The sequence below is a fragment of the Nasonia vitripennis genome, chromosome 1 (genome assembly GCF_009193385.2).
Source record: "Nasonia vitripennis strain AsymCx chromosome 1, Nvit_psr_1.1, whole genome shotgun sequence".
NCBI classification, from domain to species: domain Eukaryota; kingdom Metazoa; phylum Arthropoda; class Insecta; order Hymenoptera; family Pteromalidae; genus Nasonia; species Nasonia vitripennis.
The window spans coordinates 29,722,802-29,739,389 of record NC_045757.1 but is presented as its reverse complement, the minus strand read 5'-3'; the positions used below and the strand labels follow the sequence as shown (position 1 = coordinate 29,739,389).

Sequence of the window (16,588 nt, the reverse complement as noted above, 5' to 3'; positions counted from 1 at the left end):
TGGTCGCGAGGACGAACAAAAGCACTCTCGCGAGGTTTCGCAGCTCGATTCGAATAGCCGTGAGCAACGACACGTGGTCCGAATCCATCCCTACCACATTTCGGACGCTCGCTGTACACGTATAGCCACTGTGCTTCTATGTGTTTGGCCGTATTATAGAAGGGAGCTGGGCGAGGCTGCCGCTGGTCACTCTCGCCTATTTGCTGGCGACAAACAGCGCCAAACCGGTAATTACATTTGCCGCCGATTCCTTGAGCACACATGAGCCGCTATAGTGGAGAGATTTAAGTTCTGATGGCTATGGGCCGCTCCGATGCGATGGCTATTGGATAAAAGCGAGGAAGCTTTACGGCGAGAAAGTGCTACTGATTTTGAGTTATTTTCAGGGAAACGACTATGCGCGCGTTGACGAACGGATTATTGGAGTCATCGTTCATTAGAATTGCGAGGGATGATAGGGATGAGTGGAGGAGGATGTGGAATCGTATTGTTACGTTAGGTCGGGGTGCTAAACTAGAGTTTGTATACTTCATGTTTTTTTTTGTACAATTTTTATAATGAAAGAAAGATAAGTAGGTGGTTGTAATCGGAAAATGATCGACGCACGTTTATAGCATCTGAGCCGAAAAGAATAAATCGTTACTTTGTCAGAAAACAAATGCATCCACCCCGCGTACTTTTCGATCGATAATTTCCCAACGCAAAGCGTCATTCAATTCGTTGGCATTAGGTGTGTTAGAAATAATCAATTCATTATTCAAATTATTGAGACCAAAGATAATCATCGAAACCGTCCATAATTGATGCATTCAAAAACCGTAATAAAGCACACACCAAATTCCGACGTGTGTCTAAATACACAAACGAGAGCATTTCCTCACTTGTCAATGGCGCAGACTCTATAAACCATAAGCACAAAAGCTAACACGATTATAAACGCGTTATTCTCTCAGATAAATAATCCTCGCACGTTCATCGCCACCAGCATCAGCCCATACATACATTCCTCGATAACCACTAATCGACGGAATTACATCCTCCATTGATTACCGATTAATCTCTGCCCTTCTACCAATCCCCGCACAACATTGCAACTCGTTCCCTATAAGCTTTCCTCATCTACCTTACAGAGGCTGCGCGCAGAGAAGCATTTTCAATGTAGCTCTCCGCCACATCTCGCGGATAATCCACGGCGAACAAGCCGCGCTACAGATATCCGACGCCGCGCGATATTACGAATCAACCCTGGCTCTATCTGCCGAAGCTCACACAGCTCCCCACACATACACACATTATAAAGCAAATCGTCGTTCCTGTCCTAAGTGACTCTAATCCTACCTCGCCAGATATATATCAGCGTTTTGCGCATTACCGTACACAAGCACACTTCCAGTCCCATCTGAGCATCAGAAACCAAAGAGCCGTCAGCGAGTTCAACGATTAATTACGCGGCTGAATTTCCTGAAACTGTATAGAAACACATGAAACTGCAGCAGTGGAGGCAGAAACGTTCCTCGGATACCTTATGGCTAAAGGAAACAGAGCTTGCGTACACGGTAACGCTTGGCCGTGTTTGTGGAAGTCATTGTGGCTTGAATCCTGTGCGACTCGTGACTGCTTCGTCCGTCGGCTCTTCGCACTTCGATTCTCACACTATCGTGTAGTGCCAGGATCAAGAGGATTTTCTTCTCAACGATTGTCCCTGCCGAGGCCTGGGCACTGGAGATCGACTTTCTCGATCAAAGGGATTTTCCCTTTGGTTGGAGGGACAAAAGGTTATACCTATACAAATCTGGACTATACTACACGATTCACTTTACCGTGAATATAGACACGAGCATAATTAATAATCGCTCCATTGTGAAGCAATACGTCAGCCGGTGGTAAACACGGAACGCTAGTTCACACAGCGAGCTTGCAATAAGGCGAAGTAGCCGGCCGGGAAACAACGGAGACCAGCCTTACTTTACATTACCCTCTCCCGCTCTCATTCCTCGGCTTCTCTCTCTCTCTCTCTCTCTCTCTCTCTCTCTCTCTCTCTCTCTCTCTCTCTCTCTCTCTCTCTCTCTCTCTCTTGGCTGCTGCATAAACGGCTAGAGTCTACAAATCAAATTAATGTGAAACGAGCCCCGTATAGTTTACATAACTCTCGGCCGTGGAAATTAAGCGCGGCGTTGTTCGCAGGCGCCGCATATACATACACTCTGACCGAAAGCTCGCACAACGACTCAAGGACAATTGTGATTTCGTCGGCTCCGTTAAGGGGGAGAGACGAGGAAATTCCTCGTGGCTTTCCGTTACGCGACGTAAACTTCTTTCGTTGTGGAAGTCGTCGCGCTAATTACGCGTCTGTCTTCTGTACTTTCGAGAACTACGCCGAGTATCCATAATTGTTTAGGAAGATTCGCAAGTTTACAAGGCGGATTGCCCGTGTCTCGGAAAAAAATTAGCATTGATCCAAAAACGCAATCTCCCAACTTACCAAGCCCCTATAGGGCTAAACGAACGAAATTCATTTCCCCGAGAGTATAGGAGGCAGCCCTCTCGACGTGCTTCTATCAACGAAAGTGCAACCAAGAGCTCTAACGGCATCTCTACTCCATACACGGTTAAGAGACGAATATATACGTATAGTAGAATGCGGTTTCACGGTCGCGCAGGGGGTGACGTCGCGACGCTATAATCTGGCCCTTAACTCAGACGGGGGCATTAGTCGCTCTCGGAACTTCCTCGGGTTGTACAACACCGCTGCAGTGACCGTGTCGACGTCTTCCGTTGTGGTTTTCGTGGTCAGCCTGGAATCTGCAGCTGCGAGAGGGTTGAGTCGTAAAGTCGTCTCCTTGTGTACGTGTATATGTGTGTGGGAAGAAGGGAGATGTTGCCTGAGACACGGGCTTTCGTTCTTTATAGCTGGGTCAGGGTTGTTGCCTGAAATTTTCCTACTATATGGCGAAGTTTGGATATTTTTCGCTGGTTTTATGCACGAGGCAACAGCGGCGAAAAAAAACTTCGAGCTTGCGAAAGAAACTCATGAAGAAGAGCCATCTCGGTCAAGATCGTCGAAATAGAGGAGGGAACGAGCTCGGCCAAATTAATAATTAATTTTCGGTTAATTGCAATTACCCGGGCATAGAGAACAATTAGACGGCGTGGAGAGGGAGGCTGGCTCGTAAAGACACACACACAGTGGAAACTGCCGAAAGCCAAGAGGGAGGAGAGAGAGAAAAGCTCTATATATACCTACTGAGTGCCTATCCAGGTTAAGACATAAAATACCCGGCTTAAGCACGGCGGCGGCAGCCGGCCGAATTAAAGCAATAAATATACGTAAGGCGCGAGCTACTTCGTCTTGACGCTTTGCGTCTCTCCGCTTCTTGTTTTCGCTCGCTCTGTCTCAGTCGCGCGGAGAATGAGTGGATGGGAGGAGACGCTGATGGCGTTAAAGGATTTTTCTCGGCCTTCTATTATGTACGCCGGAAAAATGTCCGAAGGGTTGATCTGGAAAAATTGCGATGGCTTGATTTTTTTCAATTATTCGCAAAAAATGAAGGTTTCACTCGTGTCTTATAAAGTCGAATGTTTTACACGCCGAGAAATTGCGGGATCAACTTGCCACCAGCACACTGTACGCGTTTATTGTCAGCCAAATTTTAGTCAGTGAAAGTTCATATTCCAAAGGGCGAATACGCTGCAGCATTACCGTCAACGATTATAGCCCGCAGCGTTGAAATTTCCCGTTTCGAATTTGCAACCCCATGCACCCACCCACATAACACAGAGAGAATACACACGCAGACGCGGCAAAAAAAGCTCCATAACGGCAACATCAGTTAAACGAAGTTACATTTTGTAAACAGCTGCAGCAGCTCCGCGGTTCAGAGCCTACACTTTATTCGCTGCACAATGGCCCATAAAAACACAAACACACAGGGCATAAAGCAGCCGAAAACTTTTTTCTCTCCCCCGTATAGCCAGCAGGGGCGCATAAGATATTCCAATTTGATAGTCGAGACTGTGTGCAGCTCTGAAGAAAAAACCGCGAAACCAAAACTTTTTCAATTCCCGCCATTCTCAAGTTCGCGCCCCCAGCCGATGCAAATTCCTCGTCTCGCCTCTTATATGACGACGCGCTTGCCCCGTGCTTTACGCTACTCTGCGTAGAAGCTCTGCGTATGTACGTGTGTTGATACTGTGTATACGTATAGCGTGCGTCTGTGCGGATCTCTCTCTCTCTCTCTCTCTGTCTCTCTCTCTGTCTCTCTCTCTCTCTCTCTCTCTCTCTCTCTCTCTCTCTCTCTCTCTCTCTCTCTCTCGAGGGGTCGTGCTGGCTGCAGGGCGAGCGGCGGTGTGTAACTTTTAATTCGCGTGTCCCGCGCCAACCAATCTGTGTCGTGCGCGCTCCTATTACTCCTGATAAGCTAAAGTAATTTATTTGCCAAGCGAGGGGATGCCATCACGCGACTTTCTCTCTTTCGCGCTGGCTTTTTTGTTGCTCCATTTTCCTCTCTCTTACACGTGGCTTCACTGCGTATACCTATACTCTTTGTTCCCCGACACCTTCTCTTTGTTTCGATTTCAGCTTTTTGCGCGCGGCTCAAGGGGTTTTTTGTCGGTTTCATCGGTTACTTTCTCCTTTCTTCACTTTCTATTAATGATCCAGATACAGGCCTGGGATAATATCAGGGTTAAGCAGACTGAAATGAATGGGGTCGAGGCTTGCTGATGGAAAAACTTTTCGGGGCTGTTAATAAAAGTGAAAAGGAAATTTTTTTCCAGTCGATTGCAAATGCTTATCGAACGAGAGAGAAAAAAGCTCTATAGCGCAAAGAAAAATGAGATCGACACGGCTCTCTCAATCAAGACGAGGAATCCGCTGAATCTCGAATCAAGACGAATCAAAACCACGTTACCAATCAATCATCACTTCCCTCACAGCCTCGAGCCGGCCTTGTTAACCAGCCCATTGTCTCGGAGTCTCATCCTTTAAAATCGCAGATACTCGTCTCGCATCGATACCGACGAAGGTAGAAAATGCTTCCCCCTTCGTATCAGACGCGCCATTGAAAGGCTCCTTCCGTACTCTCCAACTGCAGACGCGAAACGTAATAAGAGGGGCTGAAAACGTTGTCGACGCGGAATTTATAAATCAAGCATGTGTGATGGTGACTTTCGCTTTCATACGCACGGAGAAGTGCATTTCACTCCACTCTCTTCGTCCCTTGCTATATATATGTGTGCACTAAGGCTGCAAATATAATTCGATATTCGCTGCGTCGTGCTGCCTTATGTCTATTGGAGTGATATTTTTTCTGCTTATATAAGGGGGAACGTATGAGGTATTTCTCGAAGAATAAAAAACGAAAAATTCGATCGCCAAGTTATTTTCCAATGCATCGATATTACTTGAAAAATGAACAGTACATAGTTTTCTAGCAAACTGTGTATCTCCAGCAGAGATCAATCTTAGTCGTCAGCGCAGGGTGACACCTCGTTGGCCCCGAGAGCGTCGATGAAATCATCCGTCAAACCGAATCCCCTATATCTATACCTCCGAAACAATCAATATCTCTACACCGCAAACAGTTCAGTCCATAAAATCGTAACGCATATGGCGAAGCTCTCCTCGAAAGTACCATAACCATTACGCGAACGTGTGTGTACCTCTTGGAAACAGTAGTCATAACAATCGTAGCCGACCTCGATTCCCCAAAGATAGAACTCCGCGCGAGAGACACCGCACTCGTATCGGCCATTAATTCCAATTCGCGCGATTCCTCGCTAATCTTTCGACCGATCAATTAATTATACCGATCGGATATCCAATTACTTGCAAACTTCTCGAATCTCTCTCGCTCATTTCCCTTCGTTTGCTTCGCAGTGGGGCAATGCCAATAAGGCTTGAAAATTATTCAAATCGCGGCGTCGCGCATAAAACGCTAATCGAAATTCGCACAGTTGAGAAAGCTGGATGAAATTTTTCTTTTCTTCGATGATTATATTTAATATAGTAATTGGACAAGCACCCAAGGGCACCGGATATAGAAAAAATAACTGTGATAAAACATAACTCTATAAGCAAATAGAGTCTTAATATCTGTTTGCACGCAGAGAATAAAGATTTACCACTCAGATGGCAGTCGTTATAAGCAAAACAGTTTTGGACTGGCCTTTCTTCCAGCGCTTGCATATTTGAAACCCTATAGTCTCCGGCTATCGACGATAGATGGCGCACAGGAACTTTTCCGCTTCCCTCATTACAATCTGCGCGCGGATTGCAGATATAGAGGTGCACGTATGCCTAATCAGCCTCGTTTGCTTTCATTGAGCTGCTTGTGCTATATAAACTAAAATATTACAATTTCATCGATTCATGTGAAATTTTACATGTAACTGTTCAAAATCATTTACATAAAATTTTAACAGGGTGTGTAAGACTTGATTCCTAACAAATCCAAGACTCGAGCATTTGGAATATTTTTCTCGCATAAACATATACACCAACATTTTCGCAAACGCCCCGCATACGCGCGGCAAAGTGGACAGACGATTCACGTGACAGCTCCGCGGCGCAATGATCGATAATCCGTAGGATGGATCGTGTCTCTTGAAAAGTTGGCTCACCTGTGTCGCTCTCAACGGGCGCAAGAGAAAGAGAAGAGGATATTATGCGGAATACCGGGGCTCTTTACTTTGACGCTGAATGGAAGTCGAGCCGCGACATATATGTGGGTATACATGCGCGACGATACACGGCATATAAAGGGAACATGCCAACGGCTATTGCTCGCGGATGGATATACGTGAAAGGTGCGTGTACGTGTATAACTTTTCTGACCAATATCGCGAGCGTCGGGCTATGAAAGGACAAATAATGGCGAAGAAACGGGACATATGAATTTCGTTGTTGCTGCGATGGAAGATTAATAGCCGCGAGAGGCAAGATACGCGATTTTGTTTTTATTTTCGAATATTTATTGTCACTGTTTTTGATGCAGAAAAATAATCGATAAGATAGACGTAACGCTTATAATATCGAGTTTAAAAAAGTAAATTGCTTCAATAAAGTAGTGGCGTCAGCAATTTGCATTTTATTTTCCGCAAGAAGAGATGCCGCAATGAAAGGTGATGCACCGCAGCAGGAATTCGAACTTGATCGATGGACTCTCGCGTCTTGGATTGGGTTTCACGAGGATATTACGCCGCAGGTGAACCGAGGATAGGATAGGAGGCTAACACGCTATAAAATACTCGGCTTATGGAAAGAGCCGCGGCGAAGCTGGCAAGCGCGGTGCGTTCACCTTTCGAAGGATAAACAATCGCGTAATAAGCATTTATGGTATATTACGAGAGATCGGTCGACTGCTTTCTATACTTTGTAAACACTCGTACAGCACTTTTTGTATTAAAATAATCAATCTGTGCGTGTGAATAGTGCTTTGATAAACTGTATACGTTAGTAATAAAATATGTCGATAATTTTTCGTTTCTAATGAGAGGATAATAAAGTTTCGCTTATGCTCGATAGATTCATTTGTTCATTGTGCTTATTTCAGAAAAATACAAATATTTTGACTGACTAAACAATATGCAACAATTTTGAAGGACGAAAGTTAATTACACATCGCAATAGAATCGGAAGTGATTTATCGCAAGCTTACACTTTCTACCCAACTGGTTCACGGTACGCCAGAACACTACGTTACCGCCAGCGAGAAAAGTGAAAGGGACGCGTGCGCGCGCGGTCGATAAATGATCTTGAGGTCGCTGATCTCACACTCGCGCGGCTCTCGCCGTCAAATCGCTTTAAAACTCTTCCGCGGTATAATGCGTCGTACTCTCGCGGCAGATTGAAATCTGGAAGAACGTAAAAAAGTAATTAGTGTAGCCGAGGCGCTAAATATTTTTTTCGGCTGGCCGTATAAGCCGTTTAATTAGGTCCTCTTGAGAATGAAAGGAAAAAAGAGCGTACAGTACCGTATACTTGGTGTGTGACATCGGGGACAAAAAAGATAATGATTCTCCGGCGTTAAGTTTCGTGCCAGATACTCGTTAAGCGGTGCTGTAGAGATTAAGATTCTCTGGAGAAAAATGCAAACCTCTAGATTTTTTTTATTTATTCTTGATGAGTGTATAGGATGTGGGACTTTTTTGACGATGCGATACTTGTGCTGCAGTGACGTTGGCCAGATGACTTTTTAAGGCGATGCGTTGGGCTGAGAAAGATTTTTATGACTCTAGAATAGTGCGATAAATTGTGATGGACTCATTTCGAATAATTTAACCAGATTCACTTGCACTAACCATGAAATAAAAACAAATCCCTTGGAACGAAATCCAGCTCCGAATTTCTGGGAATCCAAATTTGATTGCACCGTATGGTACATCCTCTCGTATATAGGTCTGCATCGAAATTTAGGAGCCGAAATTGGAAAAGTACGCTTTACGAGGGCTACGATCCTTTTTTAAGGGCGGGCAATAAAACCACAGGAGTTAATCGAGAGACGAGCCACGCGAGGATTAGACTTTATGACGTGTCTCCGCGAGTATAAATTCTCGCGCGCGCGACCTCCAATTGAAGGCAAATGCTCGCGAGATCTTTATCGGCACTAAAGCCGAATCGCAGTTCGATTCGATAAAGTTGCAGCGACTTGCTTGCTTTTCTACATTGTTCTTTTTCTCTGTGACTATTTGTAGACGCATTTTCATAAAAGAGCGAAGAAAAATTTTGCACTTTTTCAAAACGGTTAAAATAATATATTATTTGTAAAAAGAACAGCATGAGACGAAGCAATTCTCAATGCTTAATTCCACTCCCAGCGATAATTCAGTCCGCGACAAATGCGCAGTTTATTCGATTCCATTGCACTACACGACATTAAACCAAACGCTGCAACTGAACAAGAAAAAGAAACCACCGCCTCTTTGATACTCACACAAGAATATATACGAAGACTTTTCGGCGGTGCTCAACGGGGGGCGCCGATTTCGCAGTAACCACGTGGAGCGGGCAGAAAGGCGCCGCGTGAGAGGCAATGCACGAGTCGTGAGAGTTTAGAAATCGACGATCGAGGCTGGTTATAAATTAAGGAATCGACGGGAAATATATACGACGAGGTGCTGCGCTACCACAGGATCCGAAATGAGTTTGGCGCTTGGGCTTTGTTCGATCTTTCGTCGTTTAATGAGGACTTTCGGGGAGACGCGGGGATTAGCGGTGGTCTTCTTCGGAAGCTCAAAAGATGAGTTAGGCAGGTTCGATTTTTGGCTTCGGTGTGTGATAAAATTTTGTTACAAGGTATAAACTTTTTTTTTTATCAAAGTTATAATTTTGCGTTTAATCCCATTAATAATTCAACGCGAAGATGTGCGACACTTTCTACCTGCGCAAACAACTGGTATCGTAAGCGTCGTTTTATTCGAAGCTCTGGGCTTCGTTAAAGTATCCGCGTAACAAGAAGCCGCTCTGCATAGCTCGTTAACGAGAAATTGAGGACGAGCGATCGAGGGTCTAGAAAATCGCGGGATCTCCTCTCGGGTTTTGTCGGTCTTTTAAATACTGTACATCTTGTTTTACGCTTTTCTAGCTGCTCTCATCAGGGCGTCGCTATGGCGCCACGAGTTTTAATTCGCTCGACTTGCTTTAATCGACGATGATTATGTTTATAAATTGATTACTAGGCAAAATGTTATGATTTCCTCCACTGCAAACAAATATTTCAATTCGACTCTAGAGGACTAGATTCCTCAATTATAACTAATGAAATATTATATCGCTGTTTCGGTAACTCGCAAACAAGGAACTAACGACGTCCTCATCTATTTTTATTCTTCTGTCTAAGCCTAAAAACCAAAAATCTTCAGAGTAGAAATATTTTTAAAGAAGCATAAAACTTTAACGTCTCGCCGTCCGAGGCAAGCTCTTAACAGCGGAATCCATATTTTCCACGTCGTGCTCATCAATAAAATTGCGTTATTTATTCGCCTAATTCGCGCCGAGAATCAAGGCCGCACTCGATTCTCGAGGATACAGTTTTTACAGTCGCGAGCAGCACACGACGAGTCTCGGTAGTAAATTTTCACCCTTCCCACACGCGCTATAAATTTAGCTTCGGCTTTCAATATCGAACGACGCGATTTTGTCTCGACTCCTTCTCTCTCTCTCTCTCTCTCTCTCTCTCTCTCTCTCTCTCTCTCTCTGTCTCTCTCTCTTCGCTCTTCCCGTATTCTTTTTTTTAGCCCTTTTGTGCGACTGGCTCGGATATCCCGCGCAACCACTCGTTGAAATCTCTTCGCTGACTCTTACAGAGTCGATATTGCTGTTGTATGCGTATGGAAAACGATACGAGGAGTGAATTCTTTTTCTTCGGCTACTGGGATTCTCTGGACGACTCCTGAAAAAGCGTTCGTTTTTGTTTCTTTTCTCAGCTCGGAGTCGTATATTTTATTGTCGAATGTGTTGAGCAATGTAAAGCATTTTATGACGTCGAGAGAATCTATACGCCGAGATTAACATCACACCTCCGCAACCGCCCGAAGACTCTGTGTCGAGATAGCGCTCTGTTAGAGTGACGAAGAGATATATATGCATACATATTATATGCACTTTGTTTCCAAGAGCTGTTTGTCAATGATGACGGCTGGCGGCGCCAAAGTAGGCGATGCATACGAGCCACAGCCACCGCTGCAGACTACTCATAATTGTTCTTTTTGACTATAGCTGTATTTTTGTTCTCTCGAGTTCGTAGATCTGAACTTCTGTTATAATTCACAATTTCAGACTCATTATAATGAGATAAGTTGGTTCCAATCCAACTAGTTTTATTCACATCTGCAGCTCAATGCGGTGTACCGTAACTCCATAATGCGATCGAAGTCAATGATACGACCTTAATTCTCACCTCCCACTCGATCTTTATTTCTCTCCCACGACAACTGGCGAATCCTGAATTGCAGGCGTACACACGCACACAGACATGTGTCCCCGATCCTGGGCGGGACCGCGATATTTATGCCCACGAGAGTCCAGATATCCCAGCGTCTGTTTTTTCCTCTTCGGCGTCCGAAAATACAATCGTTCGGGAAGATGTATGGCAGCCGAAGGACTGCTTCGAATCGGAGTTAAGGATAGAAGTAAAGGACGACGGGGCGCGTGCGATAGTCATCGCTGGCTTTATTGGACGGGATTTCTCGCTCGCGCGCGCGCGTGCTGCGGATGTGCGTGTTTTCGGCGCGTGTAAGCTCGCCGCGGTAATTAAGGTGAGAAATTCGTTAGGCCAGTCTATGTTCGGGAATGGATGTACCTTTTTTTATCATCGATTCGGAGACGATTAGTCTTGTTAGGAAGAAGGGAAGAAGGAAATGCGATGAGGGGGATGTTAGGTTACGTCGCTTGCGTGGTAATGAGGTCTGGGATGCGCTGATTGATGTTTTGCGAACGGGCATGAGATATTATATAGCGAATGAGGATGTGGATGCTGAAAACGTTGTTTGCAATTTAGAAAACTTAATTTTTATATTCTTTTCTAGTGAATGATTCGATTTTATAACTTGCTTGACATGAGTAAAGCTGACTACGCGCGCAAGTTCCTCGTAAGAATCAATAACTTGATTTATTATAACCACATCCCTATCAAGCGGCACAAAACAAGCGACATTAACTTACCGAAAAGCGCAGATAAAACCTACCCAAGAACATGAAGATATCAGCTGAATTTTGACCGTCCAAATACGTTATCAGAGGACCTTCGCGAGCTACGGAGGTGCGATAAATCGGCAGCTCACGACTTGATTTTCACGCGCAAGAGAAATTCGAGTCCTCTCGGCTCGTACGCACGCGCGCGCTCCAAATACATCCTAACACGCGAGAGTCGTTCGCCGACTTGACGACTTTCATTGCAGTCTGGTGATGCTCGATCCCTGATCGTAAATCTGTTGCGTCCGATCTCAATTTCAGGGCTGCTGATCGTTAAATCACGATCTGAGTTTTCACGAAAAAGGAGCGGGACAGATTTGGAAGGAGATAAATCCGCAGCTTTCATGAAGTGATAGCCGTTCGCGAAATCCAGTTGCTGAATTTGAACCTGGTCTCTGGAGGATAGTAAAGGGATGGTGTTAGTTTGATTGAAAAAGAGTTTTGTGTGGAATAGTCAAACGAGAAATTTTTTTTCGATATTAACATTAAGGTTAAGAATTATTAAAAAATGAATTTGGATATACCACAGTTCCAGCATGTCAAATGTTAAAAGTAAGTTGCAATGATAACGCATCAATCTTTTAGGCGAACCAAAAGAAGCGAAACTTTCAACGCAGCGTACAAGATGGCGGCGATTCGAAAGAAGAAAAAAAATGTGACTGATCCAGGAAATACCACCAAAATAACTTTATTATACTACAGGAAAGCATCAGTAAAAATTTTAATATTAAAGAACAAACATCAGTAGTTCGCATCATTGACACCGGGAACATAAAACATAAATACATATTTAGCATGAGTAGCCTAAGCAGGCCCTAAAAAGCACTTTTGACATAAGTGGCACATTTCTAGATATGCAGCGAGAGAACCTTATAGCGATGAGGAAAATAGGAAAGTACCTATACGCCACCTGTTGTCGCTAGCCAGAGACTATAGATAACCGGAAAGTGCTAGCAGTGGGAGAAAAGACAGTATAAACTGTTTTGTTCTGAACCTACTTATATGATAATAGAAAGACGATATCTTTAGGCACACTTGTATAAGATATTTTAATTTTACCTATGTAAGAATAAAACTCGTAACTTGTTTATTGTATCCATTTTTGTTATTACATACATTTTTTCCATGGGCTTAACTTTTTTATTGATCGAGAAATGCAATGATCAAAAAAATATCAGAACCATATTGTCATTGATATATTAAACTTAATCTGCCCAACTGTACTTTAACTTGTAATTTTAAGATTTTTCGAAATTGAAAATTAAATTAAATTCAATTTGCATTCCTCGAATTATGCAAACGATGCGGTGCGATGTATATATTGTTCAGTCTGTATTGTTATTGAACGAAGTAAAAATGTCGATAGATGAGTTGTAAAAGTTTTAAAAGGCACACTCGCCGTCGTCCTGACTCTTAAGTATATAATTCATTATCAAACGACGGCATGTACAACCGCTTAGAAAAATGGCACTACCACGGATAATCGTCTTTCTCCTTTTTTCTTTTCAATATAAATCCAAGTAAGTAGAGATTTAATAGTCGCAATATCGATAATTGTTGAACTACATTGAACCTTATTATCATTAAAAATGAGATCCGATATGCGATAGAGCATTATCTTTAATTTTACCTTGATGAATTTTCAACCGTATAGTTAGGTGACTAGAATTGCCTGTATTCTTACCTGAAACAAAAACAGAAATTCAAATATGAACGATGAAATGATACATCCATTAAATAAATTCACCCGCAAAAGCTTTATCAAAACGACCCCCCCCCCCCCCCCCCGCCCCCCCACGTCCAGAGAGTAATCTTAAACGCATCGTCAGCCGACTTTGTATTTCCATCGGTAATCACTGACCTAAGAGTCCTCTGTCCCCGAGCCATAAAATCTACAAAGTGTAATTACAAACAAACTCATCCCTAGCCATCAGCTCTTCTACACATCCTTTTTCAAAAACAAATCCCGCAACGAATCTAAAAGTACATCTACTCCGCATGCCTTTTAGCGACTGATTTTCAAAGGCATTACTTCTTGCCCCATCCTTCGTTCTATTCCCTTTTACCGCGCGTGTCACTCCACGAGATCGTTCCAACCGCGAGAGTTGACAGCACGCGGTATTGCGGTCGTAGAGCCGGTGCCACTGCGCGGCATACGCGCTCACACACACAGAGCACAAGCAATGTCCTTTAACTGCTAAATGAAACATTTAGCCCGGAGGGTCCACGTCGGTAAGTAATTACCGAGGCATTAAAAGCTCGAGGCCGTGCTTACGTCTTCCTCCCATCGCGGTGCGCTATATGAGAGAGAATGAGAAAGAGAGAGAGAGAGAGAGAGAGAGAGAGAGAGACGGGCATAGGAAGCAAGTTTTTCAAGAAATTCATGAGAAATCTCGTAAAACGCTAAGTTCATAAATTACACGGATGACAAAATGCAAAAAGTCAGAGGAAGAGTGCCGCCACCGCCGTCGATTGATTTATGAAATCTGAAAGCGCGCGCCGCGAGTAGCGACAACGATTAAGGAGTTATGCATCTTTAAGAGGGCTGCGAGAGACGCAAGAGATAGATGACGAATCAATGAGAGGCCAAGCGAGAAAAGAGCGCGTTGATAAGCTGAGCACGTAGGCCTGTTAGCGTTTTTTCTGTGGCTTGGTGTGTGACGTAAGAATATGACTAAAATTTTTTAGATTTGATGAAAGGGTTTTGATAGAAATATCAGAAGAGCATGGCGGAAGCAATTCAGAAAAAGCACGATTTATTCAATGGCAATGGCTATGATGATATAATACAACTTTCTCGTGTCCAACCGCATAGTAGTTACATAAATATACTTGTATTGGTGAAAACGTTAGCGTTCTGTAATTACTAGTTTCTCGTTATTATTATTCTATAATTTGAGTCTAGTTTCAAATATTTTGTCGCAATCCGCACAAAAACGGGCTGCGGTAAACATGTATTACTCGAGCGTAAAATGAGTAAGCTGATGTATTTCCTGCGCTGATGAAATTTGTCGCTCCAGCTCTCTTTCGACGTGCCCTGTATAACTGAAATACAAGCCGGACTGGGATTATCGTTGAATTTTCTAGAATTCAATAAACGACGTTTCAAAAAGCTTGATTTACGTCGAAATTGACGGCCACACCACAAACCGCCTGAGGATACACTATTTCACCACGAAAATTTGTTTTCCGCTCGACAAAGACGATGTGCAAGCCGTATATCACAGGCTCGAACAAAGTATATGTAATATGTAGTGTTAAAACCTAGCGTCAATTGTCTATTACATTCTGGAGTTACGCAGTAGGAGATTTTACTGGCCATATAACATCCGCGAGTCCTATGAATAGTGAGTAACCCTCTCGTCTCGGCCAATAGCTAGAAAAAATCGGCAAGTTTGCAAAACTTTCTCTCAGCTCTCATAACTCATCGACTAGCCATTCTAGGCTTGACACATTTTTCTCACAAGCCGATTGTTACGTTTCGGTAAATGACGATATAAGCGCCTGCATTTCAAGAACGAAACTTAAGAGCCCATAAATCCAGTATAACTGATATTCGACCGGCCGCAGATATCGTCGTAAATCTAAAACGTCACTCCCAATCCGAACGAAGTGATAATACACCTATCACCCGCACGTCCGGCTGCTACTGCTTACACTTCTTGTCACATTCTTTAAAATCGCTAAACCAGTATAGGTTACAGTGTATAGAACCATGAAAATATCGGAAATCAGGCTCTACCGCAGCTCCTTATATACCCGGTCTCTTCGACAGGCCGTGTATAATACGCGCGTCAGCATCCGGAAAGCAAATTTCTCAGTCGAGCTTTCGAGTTCAAGAATGGATAGATGCTGCCGCGCTGTTTAGCATGTCGGTGAGCCGGTAGGGGAAATGCGCGGCGCGGGTATAATGCTCGTATACACCTACGCGGACTGGCGATATTTTGTTTGTCGCTATGGGAATGCCGTCGGGTGTATTCTGTTATACGAGCCCGATTGTGTTCTCGTGTATAATACCTGTGGCAAAGTGGAGAACTTTATTACGTGCGCCGCTTGAAGGAGACACGTTGAACGCGCTCGTTTTAATTCGGAACGGCTGATAATAGAGGAAATGCTGCATTCCAAAATTATAATATTACTTGTTACACGTTTCCATAGCAGCTTATCCACTGGTAAGTCTAATTTAACATTTCCTTCTGCCATCGAATCGCCAAAATTAACGCGAATACCCCACAAAGTCGTTACAAGTGTGCTTGTAGCGACAACTAGAAATTTTGCGGTACACACTCTCGATATACACTCTCGTAATATCTCTTCCTTGTATAAGTCCAGTCGGTTGATTACAAGCGCAAATTCCAGCACAAGTCGCGCGATATTTATTACGAGTTATAAGCAGCTCTCGCCCGCGCGTGCGCGCTCAACTTCGCTGTATATGGCCCGACGAGTCATAAAGCATCGCGCACTTTGAGCCCCGGCCGACTAAAGAAACGCCGTTATTACCGCGGAACAGAGCCGCGAAGACGATGCATCATACGCACGAGGGCATAGGTGCGAAGGTGGTTGCGAATAAATGATTTCGGAGATTAATTTTTATTGGGGGTTATTAATTGGCGGGACGTGACTCACTAACTTTGTTTCTCGCGAGCAGATGCGCGCTGAGTTTTGGAGGAATTATTTTAATGCTCGAGCTTTCAGGAGGTAAACGCAGAACGTATATGCGAGATGGTGATTAATTTTGTTTTATGCTAACGGCGCGACGAGCGCATCTTTTACTGTTATAATTATTGTTTATTTTTTTTATTTTTTATTGAAAGAAATGTAAGAAGGAATGACAGGTATGTAATAAAAAATATCAATGTAAAGTAATGACTTCATTGAATTACGTAAATGTAGTTG

The 16,588-nt window shown here is 43.7% G+C and overlaps 1 protein-coding gene across 2 annotated transcripts in view; it reads right to left on the bottom strand.

Annotated features, from left to right (window-relative positions):
- Positions 1-16,588, bottom strand: part of LOC100678116 (agrin) — a 341,408-nt gene that overhangs the window by 289,895 nt on the left and 34,925 nt on the right. The window lies entirely within an intron of this gene.